The sequence below is a fragment of the Malania oleifera genome, chromosome 3, assembly GCF_029873635.1.
Source record: "Malania oleifera isolate guangnan ecotype guangnan chromosome 3, ASM2987363v1, whole genome shotgun sequence".
Taxonomy (NCBI): domain Eukaryota; kingdom Viridiplantae; phylum Streptophyta; class Magnoliopsida; order Santalales; family Ximeniaceae; genus Malania; species Malania oleifera.
Window position 1 is genome coordinate 87538175 of NC_080419.1, and position 19469 is coordinate 87557643.

Sequence of the window (19469 nt, forward strand, 5' to 3'; positions counted from 1 at the left end):
TGCTGCAACAGCTATAGCAGACCATAGCAGCAGCATAGCACAGCAACACAGCCTCTAACAGCAGCCCGGACCTCCAGCTCCTCCACAGCAGACCCGAAGCACTCCACGGCAGCCATGCTCTGTTTTTCCTCTCTCTCCCTCTATTTTATTTTAGTTTATTATTTGTTTGGTTGTTCCTATTTCTTCCATTCTCCTTCAATGTTTAGTTGTTTTCTTTTATTCCAAGTAAAGTTTAAGTCAAATTGTTATTGTTTAGGGAATTTAAATTCTTTGTTTTATTGAGTATTATGTTTCCATTAAAGTTATTTTTTTGTTGGTTTTGTTTTTTTTATGTTTGAGTATGTTAAGTTTGATTTCTTGAATAAAATACAAAAAGGAAAAAAAATTGTCTTTATTTTAGAAAGTAATTTAGTGCCTTTCTTTCGTAAAATTTGATTTTTGATTGAAGTTCGGCTTAATTTAGGTTCGATTTTTATTAGAGTTTATGTTTTTATTTATCGTATTCTGTTATCGGTTAAATTATTAATAGTTTATTTTAGTTCGAGTTTTTAATTTGTGTTAAAGGTTCGGTTTTTATTGCGCGTGTGTGTGTTTGGTTTAGCTTCTATAGTGTGTTTTTAATTCCATGTTCTAAGTTACCATACTTAATTAACGCGTGTTTTGATGTTTCCTTAAGTAGGTTAGGGTTTTCCGTTTTTATTCTTTAGTTCAATACATGTTAGTTTTAGGACTTTAATTTGCGTGCTATTTAAGTTGTTAAAAGTAAAATCAAACAATTTTGAAAATCCGAATCTGAACCAAGTTCAGTGCATTTTTAATTTTGATTGGAAGAACGTAAAATCTGAGATTAAACGCATTCCCTGAGGAGACGATCTAACCCTTGGGCTTAATATTACACGACGTAACTCCTATACTTGGGATAGCTTCCGAGCTGCTCATTTTTCAAGTGAGTCATCCATAGCGATCGATAAACATGTAAACCGCATTGATTCATTGGAGGGATCACAAAATCATTAGCAAGATTCTATAGTGGAGATGTTAGAGAACTTTTATGCTACAATAGAAGCTTTGCAGATTCAAATAAGTGATATGAATGTCAAGATGAACCTAATGGTTCATGTTATAGGAAATTCTAGCTCAATGGGGATGGAGTATGAAATAACAAAGATGCTAGAACCCTGAACATATGGGGGGTGCTTGTGGTGCTAAGTAATTTGAGAAGTTCTTATTTTACATGGAACAATACTTTCGTGCGATGAGAGGAGACAAAAGTATCCATGGCAATAAGGTACTTGAGTGGTGACACTAAACTGTGATGGTGTACCAAATACAATGAGACAGAGAATGGATATTGTGTAATTGACTGTTAGACATACTTGAAAAGAGATCTCAAGGCCCAATTCTTTTTTGAGAATTTTGGGTACAATATTCAACAAAAACTGCAAGACCACAAGTACATGAGAACAATCAGGGATTAGTGAAACAATTTTTTACTTTGATATTGGATATCTGAGACATGTTAGCGAAAGACAACTTGTGCTACTTTCTTGAAGGTTGGAATTGTGGACAAAGGTCGAACTTCATCAACAAAGAGTTCAAGACTTGCGTACCACACAAGCTATAACAAAATGCTTAACTAACTACATTGAAAAGAGTTCCACAATGTCCAAAGAGAGTAACATAGGTCGATATAATGTGTTAGTTTTACTATAATCCCAAGAGGGGGGTGAATTGGTATTTTCAAATTTATCCCCTAGGTCAATCCACTAACAGCAGTATTAGACAAGCCTAAGGTCAATCTAATGCGTATAATATAAATCAGTATATACTTTTAGAAGAAATTTAACTGAACTAGAAATTTAACCAAACATGTACAATAAAGCAGTAAAGAGCACAACATAAAAAATGTTATTAAAGTTCGGCAAACTGCCTATGTCCCCGCCTTGGCTAACAAGCACAAGGATTACACTATAAGCTCACTTAGCGGGTGGAGCAGCACATAAAACAACTAGGTCGATTAGTATAGAGCTGACCTCAACTTTTACATACAATCCTTCTCGGACTCAATTACTGCCCCCTCAGGCCATGCTTGGAATACAAAAGTATAATAAGCTAGGTACAATGATTAGGCTTCTCAATCAAGCAGATATGTACCAAATGTAATCAATCAACCACACATTAACAGTATAGGAAATTGTAAGCTCGGTGATGTGATTTTGTGCAAGCAAACACTCAGCAAAGTATGATCACAAATATGCTCAAGAGTATTCTAACAAGCTATTTCTTTGAGACAAAGTATAACAAATTTGAGTAATAGATTAGGGTTTCAAATATGCTGCAAACAATATTCAAACTAACTCAAAATATTTTCTTCAATGAAATAATCACAAGAGTTGTTTGAAGAATATAGCTTGTAAAATATTTTGCACACAAAAATTATAACTATAGGAATCTTGTAGTGACAATGCAAAGATCCACAAGCTACTAAGTTTTCCTAACACAAGATTTATCAAATTTAAATTTGTGGGTAAACTCTTTGCTTAACTCTCCAAAATCAATAACAATCAACAACCAAAGTATTGAGAGTATTAAACAATCTATAACAAAGAATTAACACAATAAGAACTCTCACAATACTAGGATTAATAAAAGGAATGAGCATATGTGAGGATTTGAAGTAGAATGGGCAAAATAAGCTTTTTGAGTTTGAGAGGATTTTTTATTAATGATTTCAATAATCTTATGTTAATCTTCACAAATGAGACCTTATTTGTAGAAGTAGGCCAAATTATAACTATTAAGGACTCATAGGGCATTATTAAAATTGTTTAAAAACCATTTAGAAGAAAAAAAACCCTATTTAACTAATTTGAACCTCAGTAAAAAATAAACAACCCGAAAGTTTTCAGGTAGCTAAACCACGGTTCGGTCGCCCAAACAGACTCAGTTCAAAAAGTCACTTTTGAACGTTTGGGTCTCGGAATCAAGGCTCGGTTGGCCGAACCAAGGCGATTTCAAATCTGTCCGTGTTTTGGCTGCCTGGTCTATAATTCGGTTAATTGAACTCATGTGTTTGATCGCCCAAGGCCATTTTGAACTAAATGTTCGGTTGGTTGAGTTGGTGGAAAATGTCAGCTCAGCGGTTCGGTCGACTGTGGACGGTATGTGAAATTTATTTCGCTTTGTCAAACTCTAGTAACATGTTGACCGATCCACAGTTCGGGTGCCCGAGGTGTTTTCAACACAACGAGTTCGATTGCCCGACCTCTCACAAATTTGCCTATTTAGTCCAATTCATTTCAATTCTTTCCCCTAATAATGTAAGTGATTATGGAGACTATTTTGTGCATTTGTGTAAGGACTTAAGGTCTTTTTAAGGTCTATGAGCTTACAACAAACCTATATGTATGATATGCAAAGATTATTATAGACCTTTTTCCTATAATTACTATTACATACCCGAATTGAATAATAATATAAATTACAACATAAAATAATCTTCACAGTCTTCAGGCTTTACTTCATGTGCCATCAATTTATCTGCTAATATAAACCTGCACACAAACTAGATAGCCATCAAATGATTGAGTATTTGTCACTATCAAAACCAGGTATGACCTATGAGGTCAACATTCTCTCCCTTTTTGATGATGACAAATACACCATGCAAAAAGTGGGTATAACCTTGAAAGTCTCCCCCTAACAATATGCATAATGTTAAAGATTTATTAATACAAACATTTTTTTTTAAAGTACGGCCCAATTTTTTCCTCTTCTCTCCTTCTCCTCCTTTTGGCAATAGCAAAAAAGGCTATGAAACATATAAAACATATAGTCATAGGTTTTGGGTATGATGCATTAATATACAAGATAGATTTGAATAATTTTTAGAAATTTCGTTAGCATGCCGTTTGAAAATAGGACATTTTCCCAAAAATACCTGTATAAAAATGACATGTTTTGAGTTTTAAAAATTAACAGTTTATCCAAAACTACTTAATCCAAACAGTCCAGTATGATCAAGACATAAAACATAAATACAGTCATCATAATACAATAGATATGAAGATTATGCATTTCAAAACACAACCATATTCATAAAGTATAAACCAATGAAAGATTTAAAGTGGTATCAATTGTTATATCAATTGTTAGACTTAAAATTGTTAGAAAGCTCCCCCTAAGTTCAAGCAATCTATCAAATATCTGGGATGCATCCCTACTGTGCATTAGACCTAGCTAACATCTAATCTATATGAACCTATCTTCTGAAAGTGGTTTAGTGAAAATATCTGCCCACTGCTCATTTGTATACATAAACTCAAGTGTCACATCTCCTTTCTGCACATGATCACAAAGGAAATAATGTCTAATCTCAATATGTTTAGTTCATGAATGTGAGATAGGATTCTTTGAGATATTGATTGCACTAGTATTATCACATTTAATTGGTACTGTATCATAGTGCAACCCAAAATTCACAAGTTGTTGTTTCATATATAGAGTTTGAGCACAACAACTACCATCCGCAATATATTATGCTCCAGCTGTGGATAAGGCAACTAAGTTCTGTTTCTTGGAGAACCAAGAAACTAGAGATTGTCCTAAATAGTAACAAGTGCCTCTAGTACTCTTCCTATCAACCTTACTATCGACAAAGTCAGCATCAGTGTAACTAACAATCTCAAATGTCGTAAGCTTAGGATACCATAATCCTAACTCTATGGTTCCAACTAGATACCTAAGGATTCATTTTACTGCTAATAGATGAGATTCCTTAGGAGCTGCCTGAAACCTAGCACATATACACACAATAAACATAATATCAGGCCTACTAGCTGTAAGATATAGAAGACTCCCAATCATGTCATGATACAATTTTAAATCAACAGGGATTCTTTACTCATCTTTATCAAGTTTGATGGAAAAACTCATAGGAGTACCAAGAATTTTACCATCTTCCATATTAAATTTTTTTAGCAAGTCCCTGACATATTTAGATTGACATATAAAAGTTCCATTTTTAACTTGTTTAATTTGCATCCCTACAAAGAAACTAAGTTTGTCCATCATGCTCATTTCAAATTCACTTTGCATGCATTTGGCAAACTCATTACACAACTCATCATTAGTGACTCCAAAAATGATACCATCAACATAAATTTAAACAATAAGCATATCATCATTTTTGGATTGGATGAAAAGTGTAGTGTCAATTTTGCCACGAGTCAACTCACTTTCTAGTAGAAAACCACTAAACCTCTCATACCAAGCTCTAGGAGTTTGTTTCAATCCATACAGGGCTTTGGACAACCGGTATACATGATCTAGATATTTATGATTTTTAAAATCAGGTGGTTGTTCTACATACACTTCTTCATTAATATAGTCATCAAGAAATGCACTTTTAACATCCATTTGATATAATTTAAAGTTCTTAAAAGCAGCATAAGTAAGTAGTATATGAATGGCTTCCATTCTAGCAATAGGAGCATAGGTTTCATCAAAATGTATACCATCTTCTTTATTATAACCCTGAGCAACTAGTCTAGCCTTATTTCTAGTTACTATTCAATTCTCATCCTTCTTATTTCTATACACTCATTTGGTTCCAATAATTGTATGATCATTAGGCCTAGGAACTAGGGTCCACACTTTGCTTCTTTCAAATTGATTAACTTCTTCTTGCATAGACATCACCCAAGACTCATCCTCTATGACTTCTTTAATATTTTTAGGTTCTTCTTGGGACAAGAAAGCAGAGTGACTCACTAGGTTTCTCAAGGAAGATCTTGTGGCTACACCACGGGAAGGTTCACTAATGATTTGATCTATAGGATGGTTCCTAATAAATTTCCAATCCCTACGCAGCTCCTAAACTTCATTCTCAATTCAATTATCTTCAAATGACTTATAATTTATTTCTAAATTTTTATTCAAATTATTCTCAATAGATATCTTGTCTAAGCATTTTCTAATGTCAATATTATCTTCATCATCTTTCTTAGAAAAAGGATTAGATTCATCAAATACAACATGAATAGATTCAATGACAGTTAAAGTTCTTTTATTGAAAACTCTATATGCTTTACTATTAAGAGAGTAACCTAGAAAAATTTCTTCATCATATTTAGAATCAAATTTCCCTAGATACTCATTATCCCTAAGCACAAAACATTTACAACCAAAAACATGGAAATAGGAAATATTAGGTCTATGGTTGTTCCACAATTCGTATGGGGTTTTATTAAGTGAATGTCTAATTAACACCTTATTCATGACATAACATGGAATATTTATAGCCTCAGCCCAGAAATATTTAGGTAATTTATGTTCATTTAGCATAGTCCAACCCATTTCCTGCAATGACCTATTCTTTCTTTCTATCACACCATTTTGTTGAGAAGTCTTAGGTGTAGAAAAGTTGTGTGATATGCCCTCTAGGTCATAATAATTTTCTATGTCATCATTTTTAAATTCAGTGCCTCTTTCACTTCTTATGTGAGTTATCTTATAACCTTTTTCATTTTGAATTTTCGTGCATAACTTAGTAAACTGTTCACTTGATTCATTTTTATGTGAGAGAAATAGCACCAATGTGAACCTAGAATAGTCATCAACAATAACAAAAGCATATGATTTTCTACCTAGACTTTGCGCAGAGTTAGGACCAAATAAATCCAAGTGAAGCATTTCAAGTGGTCTAGTAGTAGATATAAATTTCTTTTTCTTAAAGCTAGATTTTGTTTGCTTACCCATTTGACATGCATCACAGATTTTATCTTTCACAAATAGTGTTTTAGGCAAGCCTTTCACTAAGTCTTTTCTCACTAGTTTTGACAACAAATCCATGCTAGCATGTCCTAAGCGCCTATGCTATAACCAACTAGTTTCATTTATTGCAGAAAAACAGGTTACTTGTTGTGAAGCTAGATTATCAAAAGTAGTAGTATATACATTTTCATGGCGTTCAGCAGTGAAAAAAATTTTATGATCTGATTTACTTTTAACTATGTATTTATCATTTTCAAAGGAATTTTTATAGCTTTTATCACACAAATTGACTAATGCTTAACAAATTATGCTTCAAGCCATCAACTAATAAAATGTTATCAATAATCAAGGAATGATCCTTACTGATCTTACCTACACCGATGATGTGCCCCTTTGCATTGTCGCCAAATGTTATGTACCCTCCATCCTTGGGAGTGATGGATGCAAACTTCGCTTTATCACCGGTCATATGCCATGTGCACCCTCTATCCAGGTACCATTTGTCCTTTGAAGAGGACAATCTTAAACACACATGCAAGATAGACTAAGGAACTAATGCTGGTCCTCAAATTCTATTGGGTCCACATGGGTTAGTGACTAGATCACCCTTAACTACCCACACCTTTCTAATATTTACATGTTTATTCCTAAGTGGGCAATCAAATTGAATGTGACCGATTTACTTGCATTTAAAACATTTTATTTGACACCTTGGATCTTTAGGTGGAATTTGAGATTTTGATTCACATGTGAAGTGTCCCAAATAAAGATTAGGTCGTCTAATATTTTCAACACCACTAAAACCAAGTCCCTCTTTGCTAAGAGAGTTTCTTTGGGCTCCAAGTAGTTTTTCAAAATTATGTTGGCCCTCGGTAAATTTAAAAATAATTTTGGAGCTATCCTCCAATTTTCTCTCAAGCTCAGAAATTTTCGAATCTTTTTCCTTCAGAATCAACACATAAGAGGTTTTTGCAATTTCAAACAATTTTTGCATTTCCTTTTTAAAGCATCATTTTCTTTGGTCATTTTATTCAACAGTTTAGACATACGAATATATTCAAATTGCAATTCTCTAAAAGTAGACATGCTATCAGAGTCACAATCATCAGAAGAATAATATGAAGATAAAGAGCAAGAAGACAATACCTCAACATCATGTGCCATCAAGCTCAGGTTAGCAACCTCTGAGTCACTATGGCCTGAGTCTGAGTCACTACTACTTAGTTTATCCTATGAAGTGCTCGTTTTTAAGGCTTTCTTGTTTTTCCTAACTTCCTTTTTCAGTAAGGGACAATCCGACTTGATATGCCCAACCTTGTTGCAGTCATAGCACGTAGTAGCATTTGATTTCTCCTTTCCTTTACTCGACTCTCCCTTCTCAGATGCAGACTCCCTATACCTTTTGTATGGTTTACTATTCTTCCTGAAGAATCTACTGAATTTCCTAGTTAGCATGGCCATATCATCTCCAGAATTAGGTTCGCTGCACTCACTAGATGTATTAGTGGAAGTTTTCAATGCATTCACTTTTCTCAACCTATTATGTTCATTAAGTCTCTCATTTATAGCTAGTTCATAGGTGATCAGTGAACCTATCAAATCATCTAATGTCATGGTCTTAAGGTCTCTACCCTCAGAAATGACCATAGCCTTAGCTTCCCAAACAAGAGGCAAGCCTCTAAGGACTTTCCTAGTCATCTCATACGTATGATAGGTCTTACCTAATGCATGCAGTGAATTAATAATGTGTGTGAATCTAGTGTATATGCTCTAAATGGACTCACCAGCGTTCATCCTAATGCTTTATACTCACTGGTCAACATATCAATCATACTATCTTTTACATCTCTAGTGCCCTTATATATGACCTCTAACTTATCTCATATCTCCTTAGCAGATGAACATGTCATAACTCTATTAAATTCATTTACATCAAGACCACAATACAAGATATTCATAGCAGTGGCATTCAAACTAACATCTTTCATATCATCATCATTATATTATTCCTCAATTTTAGGAACTCTAGTTATACCTTCATTTTTCATAGGAACATAATTACCCCTAGAAACAACTCTCCACACCTTCCAATCAGTGTTCTAAAGATAGATGTGCATCCTCTGTTTCGATAAGGTGTAATTAACACCACTGAAAAGTGAAGGGCGTGTGGAAGAGGGTCCCTCAAGGAAAGGGGTTACATTGCTATGAGCCACTTAGATCTTTTGCAAAATAACTATAAAGTCTAAGATACTAGGCTCTGATACCAATTGTTTAGGGGTGAATTGGTATTTTAAAATTTATCCCCTAGGTCAATCCACTAACAATAGTATTAGACAAGCCTAAGGTCAATCTAATACGTATAAAATAAATTAGTATATACTTTTAAAAGAAATTAAACTGAACTAGAAATTTAACCAAGCATGTACAATAAAGCAGTAAAGAGCACAACACCAAAAATATTATTGAAGTTCAGCAAACTTCCTATGTCCCCGCCTTGGCTAACAAGCGCAAGGATTACACTGTAAGCTCACTTAGCGGGTGGAGCAGCACCTAAAACAACTAGGTCAATTAGCATAGGGCTGACCTCAACCTTTACATATAATCCTTCTCGAACTGGATTACTGCCCCCTCAGGCCATGCCTGGAATACAACAGTATTTTTCAATAATAAACTAGGTACAGTGATTATGCTTTTCAATCAAGCAGATATGTACCAAATGTAATCAATCAACCACACATTAACAGTATAGGAAATTTTAAGCTCGGAGATGTGATTTTGTGCAAGCAAACACTTAGCAAAGGATAATCACAAATATGCTCAAGAGTATTCTAACAAGCTATTTCTTTGAAACAAAGTATAACAAATCTGAGTAATAAATTAGGGTTTCAAAGATGCTGTAAACAATACTCAAACTAACTCAAAATATTTTCTTCAATGAAATAAGCATAATAGTTGTTTAAAGAATATAGCTTGTAAAATATTTTGCACACAAAAATTATAACTATAGGAATCTTGCAGTAACAATGCAAAGATCCACAAGCTACTAAGTTTTCCCAACACAAGATTTATCAAATTTAAATATGTGGGTAAACTCTTTGTTTAACTCTCCAAAATCAATAATAATCAACAATTAAAGTATTGAGAGTATTAAGCAATCTATAACAAAGCAATAACACAATAAGAACTCTCACAATACTAGGATTAATAAAAGGAATGAGCATATGAGAGGATTTGAAGTAGAATGGGCAAAATAAGCTTTTTGAGTTTGAGAGGATTTTTTACTAATGATTTCACTAATCTTATGTTAATCTTCACAAATAAGACCCTATTTGTAGAAGTAAGCCAAATTATAACAGTTAAGGACTCATAGAGCATTATTAGAATTGTTTAAAAACCATTTAGAAAAAATAACCCTGTTTAACTAATTTTAACCTCAATAAAAAATAAACAACCCGAAAGTTTTCGGGTGGCTGAACCATGGTTTGGTCGCCCGAACATACTTAGATCAAAAAGTCACGTTTGAACATTCGGGTGCCGAAATCAGGGCTCGGTTGGCTGAACCAAGGCGATTTCCATTCTTTCCGCGTTTTGGTTACCTGGTTTATAATTCGGTTAACTGAACTCATGTGTTCGGTTGTGTTCGGTCGTTTGAGGCCATTTTGAACTTAAATGTTTGGTTGGCTGAGTTGGTGGAAAAGGTCAGCTCAGCGGTTTGGTTAACCGTGGACGATATGTGAAATTTAGTTCGATTTGCCAAACTCAGGTCAATATGTTGACCAGTCCACGATTTACCCGCCCGAGGTGTTTTGAACACAACGAGTTCGGTTGCCCGACCTCTCACAAATTTGCCTATTTACTCCAATTCATTTCAATTTTTTGCCCTCATAATGTAAGTGATTGTGGGGACTATTTTGTGCATTTTTGTAGGGACCTAAGGTCTTTCTAAGGTCTATGAGCTTACAACAAACCCATATGCATAATATGCAGAGATTATTACATACCCTTTTCCTATAATTACTATTATAGACTCGAATTGAATAATAATATAAATTACAACATAAAATAATCTTCAGGGTCTTTAGGCTTTACTTCACGTGCCATCGATTTATCTGCTAATATAAACCTGCACCCAAACTAGATAGCCATCAAATGCTTGAGTATTTGTCATTATCAAAACCGGGTATGACCTATGAAGTCAACATAATGGAAAGTCTTTCAAGAAAGGCAAATCCAAAAGTGGGGGAGTTGACATCAAGGCATCAACTTCAAAAGTAGCTTCATTGTCATGTTGGTTTGACATATCTAGTAGTAATGGCAAGATAACATGCTTCTTATTTCGAGACCCTCATTGAGTTGTTGATTGCTGTTGGCTTTGGTGTGATCCCCAAGAGGGAGGCTGAATTGGGTATAAAAAATTTCTTCCTAAGTTAAACTAGATGACAACAGAATTACGCAACCTAGGGTCAGTCTAAGCATTCTCAATTCCCCCAATCAATAAAGTAAGAAAATATTTAAAGCAAATATGGCATTCACTGTAAATTAAATATTTGCATACGTGCATCACATCATATCCCATTTTAATTTAAAGTGCGTTTGAAAAATGATTTACCAATTAATGCAAACATACATGAGTGCTACATATCTCGTTTAATTTAAATTTCAGCATCCAAATAGTTATATTTGTAATTGAACAGACACACACATATGAAAATTAAAGTGTATAAAATAAATGTGATAAGGGAGAGAGACACACACGATATTTGTTATCAAGATTTGGTCAAACCAGCCTACATTCCCGACTTGGGCATACCCCCCAAGGATTACACTAACCCTACTCATTTAAACAGACGGAGCAGAAGCTATTACAACCTCTCCTTACGAGGCGAGGTAAACCCTAGCTCAATTACTAGGTTAAGCCTAATTTGTCTCCCTTACGGAGCGAAGACACCCTAGTTCAATTTTTGGACTAAACCGAACCGGTCTCACTTACGGGGCTGAGACTCCCCAATTCAATTTACGGGGTTGAACCCAACTGGTACAATAAAAACATTTTTGTACATATAAATGTGCGTCTAAATATAAGCAGAAATGTACAACATTAAAGCTCTAAAATGTACTCTCTAATATGATATAAAATAATGCTCAATAGAGAAAAGGTGTTTTTCCAAAACAAATAATCCAATCTTTGAAGAAAGATATATATGATAAAATGCTTCAAAGATTTGGCCCCTAATAAAAGTTTTCTCCTAAAATATATTTCAATAAAAATTGTATGAGAACTTAGGGTTTTGCTCTAAAAATATTTTTGCAAAAATAATACATATATGATCTTTGATGTGAACTAAATATGCAATAAGAACTCCAAAGATCAAAATGTAATAAAAGTTTTCTCCAACAAAGATTTGCAATAAAGATATTTGGAGAAGTTAGGATTTATGCATGAAAAGGTTTTTGCAATACACACACTCTAAAAATAAATGCCCAATAAAAATACTCTCTTCAAAAATGTTTGCAAAGAAAGAATCAAAGAGAGTTTGGAGAGTATGAAAAGATTTGCCCCCAAAGAAAAGATTTTTGCAATAAAAATAGGTTTGAGGGAACTTTGATTAGGAAAATCCAAACTAAATTTGAGAGAAAATTATGGTTAATCAAAGTTTCTAATCTAAGCAAATGAAGGGGTATTTATAGAATTTCAGGTTTGCCGAGATGATATGTTAAGTCGACCGAGGGTATTTTGAACTGATAGTTCAGTCGATCAGAGTAGGTAGAAAAAGTCGGTTTAAAGTTTGGTCGATCGTAGAAGATTAGCTCAAATCTGGGTCAGCCGCTCGAGTCAAGTCAAAGATTTGACTTCCTGCTTGGTCGGTCGACCAAGGCATTTATAACGCCAAAAGTCGGTCGACCAAGGCTTAGTCAAACATTTGACTTTCGGCTTACGGTGTGTTTAGTCCATTAAGCTGATTATAACTAGAGGGGTTCAATCAACCAGAATTTTAAATTAAGCCCAAAAATCTAACGTCGGTCAACCGAAGGTCGACCAAAGTCTTTGTAAGTCCTAATTTGACCCTAAAGTTATATTAAAAATTTTATAAGATTTTATCATTTTATGAAATGGTTTTGTGTGAAGTGTAGGTGCCCTAAGGTCAGTCTACATTCATCTGAGCATTCAATCCATATCATGCAGATGCATGCATTATTACAGACCAAAGTATGAAAACCAAATGCAATTACAATTGAAATAAACAAATATCTTCTTTCTTCTTTGCTCTTCTCTTCATGGAATATGCCAGTATGATGTGAGCTTTAAGTACTTTCTGGCTTCCATCTTCCTCTTTTGGGTGTGCATTCTAAATTGTAAACATGTTCAAAACACTAGGCACACAAATGGGACACTTATGCTTGTCAACATCAAAATAGAGATCAGACTCAAAAAAGCCAACAATTGCCTTCATAAGTCATCCCCTTACAAGGGGGAAAGGGCATAAGGATCTGATGAGGATGAGGAAGAAAACCCAATGGGTGCAATGCATTTATTCAAAGCATTAGAGATGTTAAAAAAAGAACTTAAAGTTTCACAAGTTTAAGGGTTATTGTTTGTGGATCTACGAATCAATGGGAAGAGCACCTATGGTGTGGTGGATGCTAGGGCTACCTAAAACTTTGTTTCGCAGAAGTGTGGGATGAAACTCTTGAGAGATACTAAAGCACTACCAATGTCATTTGTTAGTTCTTATTGTCTTATAGGAGAACACCCTTGCACGGTGCAAGTTGTTACGAAGAAAGGGGATGATGAGAAGTTTATCTTAGCCATGCAACTCAAGAAGAGTTTGAGAAAGGGGTAAGCAGAAATTTCTTGCAACACTAGTGGTAGATGGAAGAGTAGGCCAAGAGTGGGTGCCTACTGTGATCCAAGTTATATTGGATGAGTATTAAGTTGTGGTGCAAGAGGAACTACCTCACAACTTGTCTTTATAATCGGGGTGTGGAGCATAAGATTGAGTTGTTACTTTTAAGTGACTTGCGGTTAGGCTACTATTAAGTGAGGATAACATATGGTGATAAGTTTAAGACTACTTGCATGATGAGGCATGGGGTGTATGAATTCTTGATGATTCCCTTTAGGTTGATGAATGGGCTAGTGACATTTTTGCACCTGGATGAACTAGATATTTCATTACTATGTCAATAAGTTTGTCGTAGTATACATAGTTGACATTGTTGTCTACAATTCCACTTTAAAGGAACATAAAGAGAATCTACGGAAGGTGTCTGATAGGCTCGAGGAGAATAACCTTTATGCGAAGAAAGAAGTATGTTATTTTGCTTAGCAAATCATCAAATTCCTTAGTTATACTATCCATATGAATATGGAGAAGGTGATAACTATTTAAGATTGAAGATCCTAACGACAATGAAAGAGTTGTGTTCCTTTCTTGGACTCACCAAATACTATTGGAAGTTCATAGAGGGATGTTCGAGGAGAGTTGCCCAATTAATGGAATTGCTAAAGAAGGGTCACATGTGGAATTAGACCAAGGATCCAAGCAAAATTCAATTAACTAGAGCTTTAATAAGGACAACAAAACTTAGTATAAAAGATGTTGAAGTAATCCTTACAAACAAAGAGCAAACATCGTCAAGGAAGAAGCAACATGAGTTCTTGGTGAAGTGGAAAGGGCTTGGAGACGAAGAAATTAGCTAGATGTCAGCATCAAAGTTAAGGAATACCTAGTGTCAAAGTCCATAAGGCCATCAACCCTGTAGACACCCCATTTTTACCCAGGCCCAATATTATTATTATTATATTATTATTATTATTTTCATTTTTATTTTCATTATTATTATTATTTTTTTTATTAGTATTTTTATTTTTTATTATTATTATTCTTATTATTATTTATTTATTTTTGTTATTATTATTATTTTTTTTGTTATCATTTTTTTTAGTATTTTTTATTATTATTTACATTATTATTTTAGATATTATGTTATTATTATGGTATTATTTTTATTATTATTACTTTACTATTATTTTGCTTATTTTTATTTTTCTTGATTATTATTATTATTTTTATTATCATTAATATTATTTATTTATTATTATTATTAGTATTTTTATCTTTATTATTATTAGTATTATTACTATTTTGTTGTTATTATTATTATTATTATTATTATTATTATTATTATTTATTCTCATTATTATTAATATTATTTTTAATTTTATTTATTATTATTAGTATCTTTATCTTTATTATTACTATTTTTTATTATTTTCTTATTATTATTATTATTATTATTTCTTTACTTATTATTATTATTATTAGTATTTTTATCTCTCTTATTATTATTATTATTATTATTATTATTATTTTATTATTAGATTAGGGTTTTGGGGATTTTGTTTATAAAAGGGAGGCGCTGCACACACTCCAGCCCGGGGGGGCGCAGCGCAGCAGGCCAAAAAAAAAAAAACGCTGCTTCTTCTTCCTCCTTCATCTCTCTCGCGAGCCTCCAACTTCCCAGCCTCCATCCTCTCTTCTCCATCCCCATCTCACCAGCAATCCGAGCCCCCTCCAGCCACACCATACCGAGCCCAGCCTAGCGGACACACCGCCAAAAAGCACAGCTCCGGCCACCTCGTCTGGACCTCATCGTCGCCGGCAACTGCTCCAGCCCACAGTTCCGATCACTCGTCATCTCCATCTCCAACCGAGTCCCTCCAGTCCGTGCACCAGCAGCCCCATCACCCTCTGCAACTCTCGACCACCTTCAGGATCTCACAGCAACAGGCCAGCAGCCACTCCACCACCCAAGCACCCACACAGCACTTTTGCTGCCTCCCGGTGCACGCCCGTCTCGCCAGCCTCCGGCCACGCACGGCAACCCAGCAGCCGCCGTCGTCACTGTGAGTCCCTCCACTCCCGCAGCGCCTCCCTGTTCCAATTTCCCACTATAAGTCTCCTCTGTAAGTCCCTGAACACCCACACAGCACACACACATACACAGCACACACATGCATTTGTATTTTTATGTTATATTATTTTCCTTTTATTCATTTATTCAGCTGTTAGTCTTCTTATATATTTTTGTGTTTCTTTTATTATTTTGATCTGTTTTAATATTTAAGGTTTAAGACTCCATAGGTGTGTATATTAATATCCTATTTGCCATCCTATGTAGTTAATATTCACAGCTATACCTTTTATTGCATATATGTTAAAATTTTAAATATTGTGTATATAATTTCATTTTATTGCAGTGATATTTGTTTAGATTTCTTGAAATAATTACTGTAGATACTAATCAATGTTTTCTCATTTTTGTAGGTTTCCTTTATATTTGTTGAGGCTGGTTTCAATTTTTAAAATTTTGAATTGTATAATTATTAAATAAGTAATATTATGGTTTTTTTTACTTATCATGATTTTATCAAATGTATGCTTATATTATGTAAGTAATATTGCGATTTGTTATTTTGTATTGTTTTTGTAGTCATATATATGTTCTTATTTTATTAGGGTTTGTTATTTCATATTGTTAACATATAGTTATTATTGTGTATCATTTGTTATTATCACTAGATATTATTGTTGTTTATTATTTGTAAAAAGCATTGCTTAGGTATTCATGTTTGTATATTTATTTAGGGCATTTTTATTGTTAATATTTCATCATTGTTATATATGCAAATTTTTTTTTATTATTATTTGTATATGTATTTAGGGGGTTTGTATGACAATATATTTATTTTTATTTGTATATTTATTCAGGATGTCCACATTAATGTTTAATTGTTTGATGCTTTATCCTTATTATATATTTGTGTTTATTGATATTGTATATTATTGCATATTTAAAATTATTGCATTACTGTTATATATTTAACATTGTATATCATATTCTGATTTATTGTATTATCATTGTTGGTTAGGGTTGATTTTGTTACCATAATTTCATTAATTGTTTTCCATATATATTATTGTATATTTACAGATTAATCTTAGGGCTACTTAGTTTCCATATTTTAATCCTAAGACTGACTTGTTTCCTTAATTAATTGTTTATATATATGTGCATGTCCTTAACTGCGTGTTAATAATAAGGTAAGTATCATATTATCAAAATACGTATATTATCTTTGTTACTTCTATTATTTATTACCATTATTATTATCATCATTAATGTATTGTCTATTATTACTATTAATATTATTATTGTATTAATTATCTCTATTATTATTACTATCATTATTCTCACTTGAAGCATACGTATATTCAACTGATTTATTTTTAGTACTTGTATTAACTTGTAACTATTTTAGTATTATTACATTTTTGTTATTAAATATTTTTTGGTTTTTTATTTCCCTATGATTTAATTGCAAGGGGTATTAGCCTTTGGGCATCACGTACCCTAAGCTCTGAGGGAATATATGTATATATTTATTTATTTTCCTATGTATTTATAAATTCATAAAAAGGAGTAATGTAAAGATTTATTAGATTAACTTAGGGATAATTTTAAATTAATTAGGTGCCGTTCTTAAGAACGGGCGCGTAGGGGGTGCTCGTACCTTCCCCTCGCGTAATCGAACTCCCGATCCCAACTCTGGTAATGTAAACCGATTCTACCCCTAACGGGGTAGTGATCATGTGTTCTAACCGCACTAAAGGTTAGTGGCGACTCCTACACCATATTTTTCCTGAAAATATTATAATAATTTTAATTTCGCCGCCCGGGGCACACGCGCTCCCGGGACGCCGCGACAGCTTGGCGACTCCACTGGGAAACCTAGAGAGTCGAGCCATTAATTAATTGAAAATTATCCCAAGTACAAATTTAATAAAACTTTTAATTACTCCTTATTTTGTAAATAGAGTAATTCGTAAATAACCTTGATTAATTGTAAATATTTTGCTTCCATAATTTACAAATAACTTTACTTAATTAAAAATATTTTGTTTCCTAATTTTGTGAACATTGATTGTAAATATTTTGTTTCCAAATATTCTGAATAAAGCATATTAATTGTAAGATATTTTGAATAAGTGTAATAATTATAGATATTTTGTATACTAATCATAAATATTTTGTTTCCTTATTTTTTGTTTCCAAATTTTTTTGAATAAACATATTGATTGCATATATTGTGTTTCCTTATCTTTTGAATATATATTGTAGATATATTGTTTCCATATTATTCATAACATGTGAATAAATGTGGGGATAGCGGGTTTAGGTTAAAGTTTGAATTCACACACTCTCACGCTCTATACCCGAGCTTTACCTGCTAAGATTAGATAGGGGTGTAATAGCGTTTGTCCCTTCGTAGCTTAAGCTTGATGGGACCCGCGAACCACCCCGCTCAATGCAAGTTTTGTCCGGACCCCTATGGGGGAGGATGAAATTTCAAATTGGGGACCTTTTTGTCAATAGGGATTAAAGCCTACCCACACGTAATTGTCCATAGTTTTCCCTTAATTAGGATAGAGCCATGAAGAAACCCTATAAAATAGGTGTACCTACCCTGGGTTGGGACAGGACCCACATCCTTCTCCATGTATAGTGTATTGTATATAAGCTATGAGATACTTTGTATTATATCATACATTTGACATCCATACATACTACTTAGCCAGTATTCTGGAAAAGCCCAATAATGAGACCATGACTCATCCTTTCAAAAAATGAAGCACTTGGCCCAAGCATTTTAAAATATGGGTTGGCCCAACCCTTTTCAAGTAACTCGGGCCCAATTTTTTGAGAAATAACAAGTATAGGCCCAACCTTTTCCTAAGTAAAAACTCGGTCCAGGCCTGATTTTCAAAATGGGTCAAATCCAGATTTCCATAAATGGGCTTCGGCCTTATTACCCTAAAAATCCGGGCCCATATTTTCTAAACAATCCAAGCCCAAATCCTTTTAAAACTAGGGTCTGATCCTATCATGAAATATATTGAAGCCCATATTTTAACATACTTGAGGCCCAAGTGCACATTAAAGTCCACAAGCCCGTATTGAACAAATCCAGTGGGTTGACCAACCTAGGTCAACCCCAACCTCAGATCATAATTTGACCCCTCATAGAATCTGAGGTACATGGACCGTCATCAAGGAAAAGAATGATTGATGGAAGAATTAAATTGAAATTGTGGCCCATCAATGATTATCTTAAAATCTCTCATTAGTGGGATTTTTCCTAGAATGCTGACAAAGTAGTTAGTTAGGTTACATTACATCCATGCATTCATGCATAATTTCACACATAATCATGCATGATAGGTCACATGCACGGTCATATCTCTATTGGTATGTGTAATTACGCTAGTTACATCCATGCACAAAAATTCTTTGCATCCATGCATTCATGCATAATTTCACACATAATCATGCACGATAGGTCATATGCATGGTCATATCCCTATTTGTATGTGTAATTGCACTAGGTACCTCCATGTACAAAAATTCATTGCATCCATGCATTCATGCATAATTTCACACATAATCATGCATGATAGGTCACATGCATGGTCATATCTCTATTTGTATGTGTAATTGCACTAGGAACATCCATGCACAAACATTCATTGCATCCATGCATTCATGCGTAATTTCACACATAATCATGCACGATAGGTCACATGCATGTTCATATCTCTATTTGTATGTGTAATTGCACTAGTTACATCCAT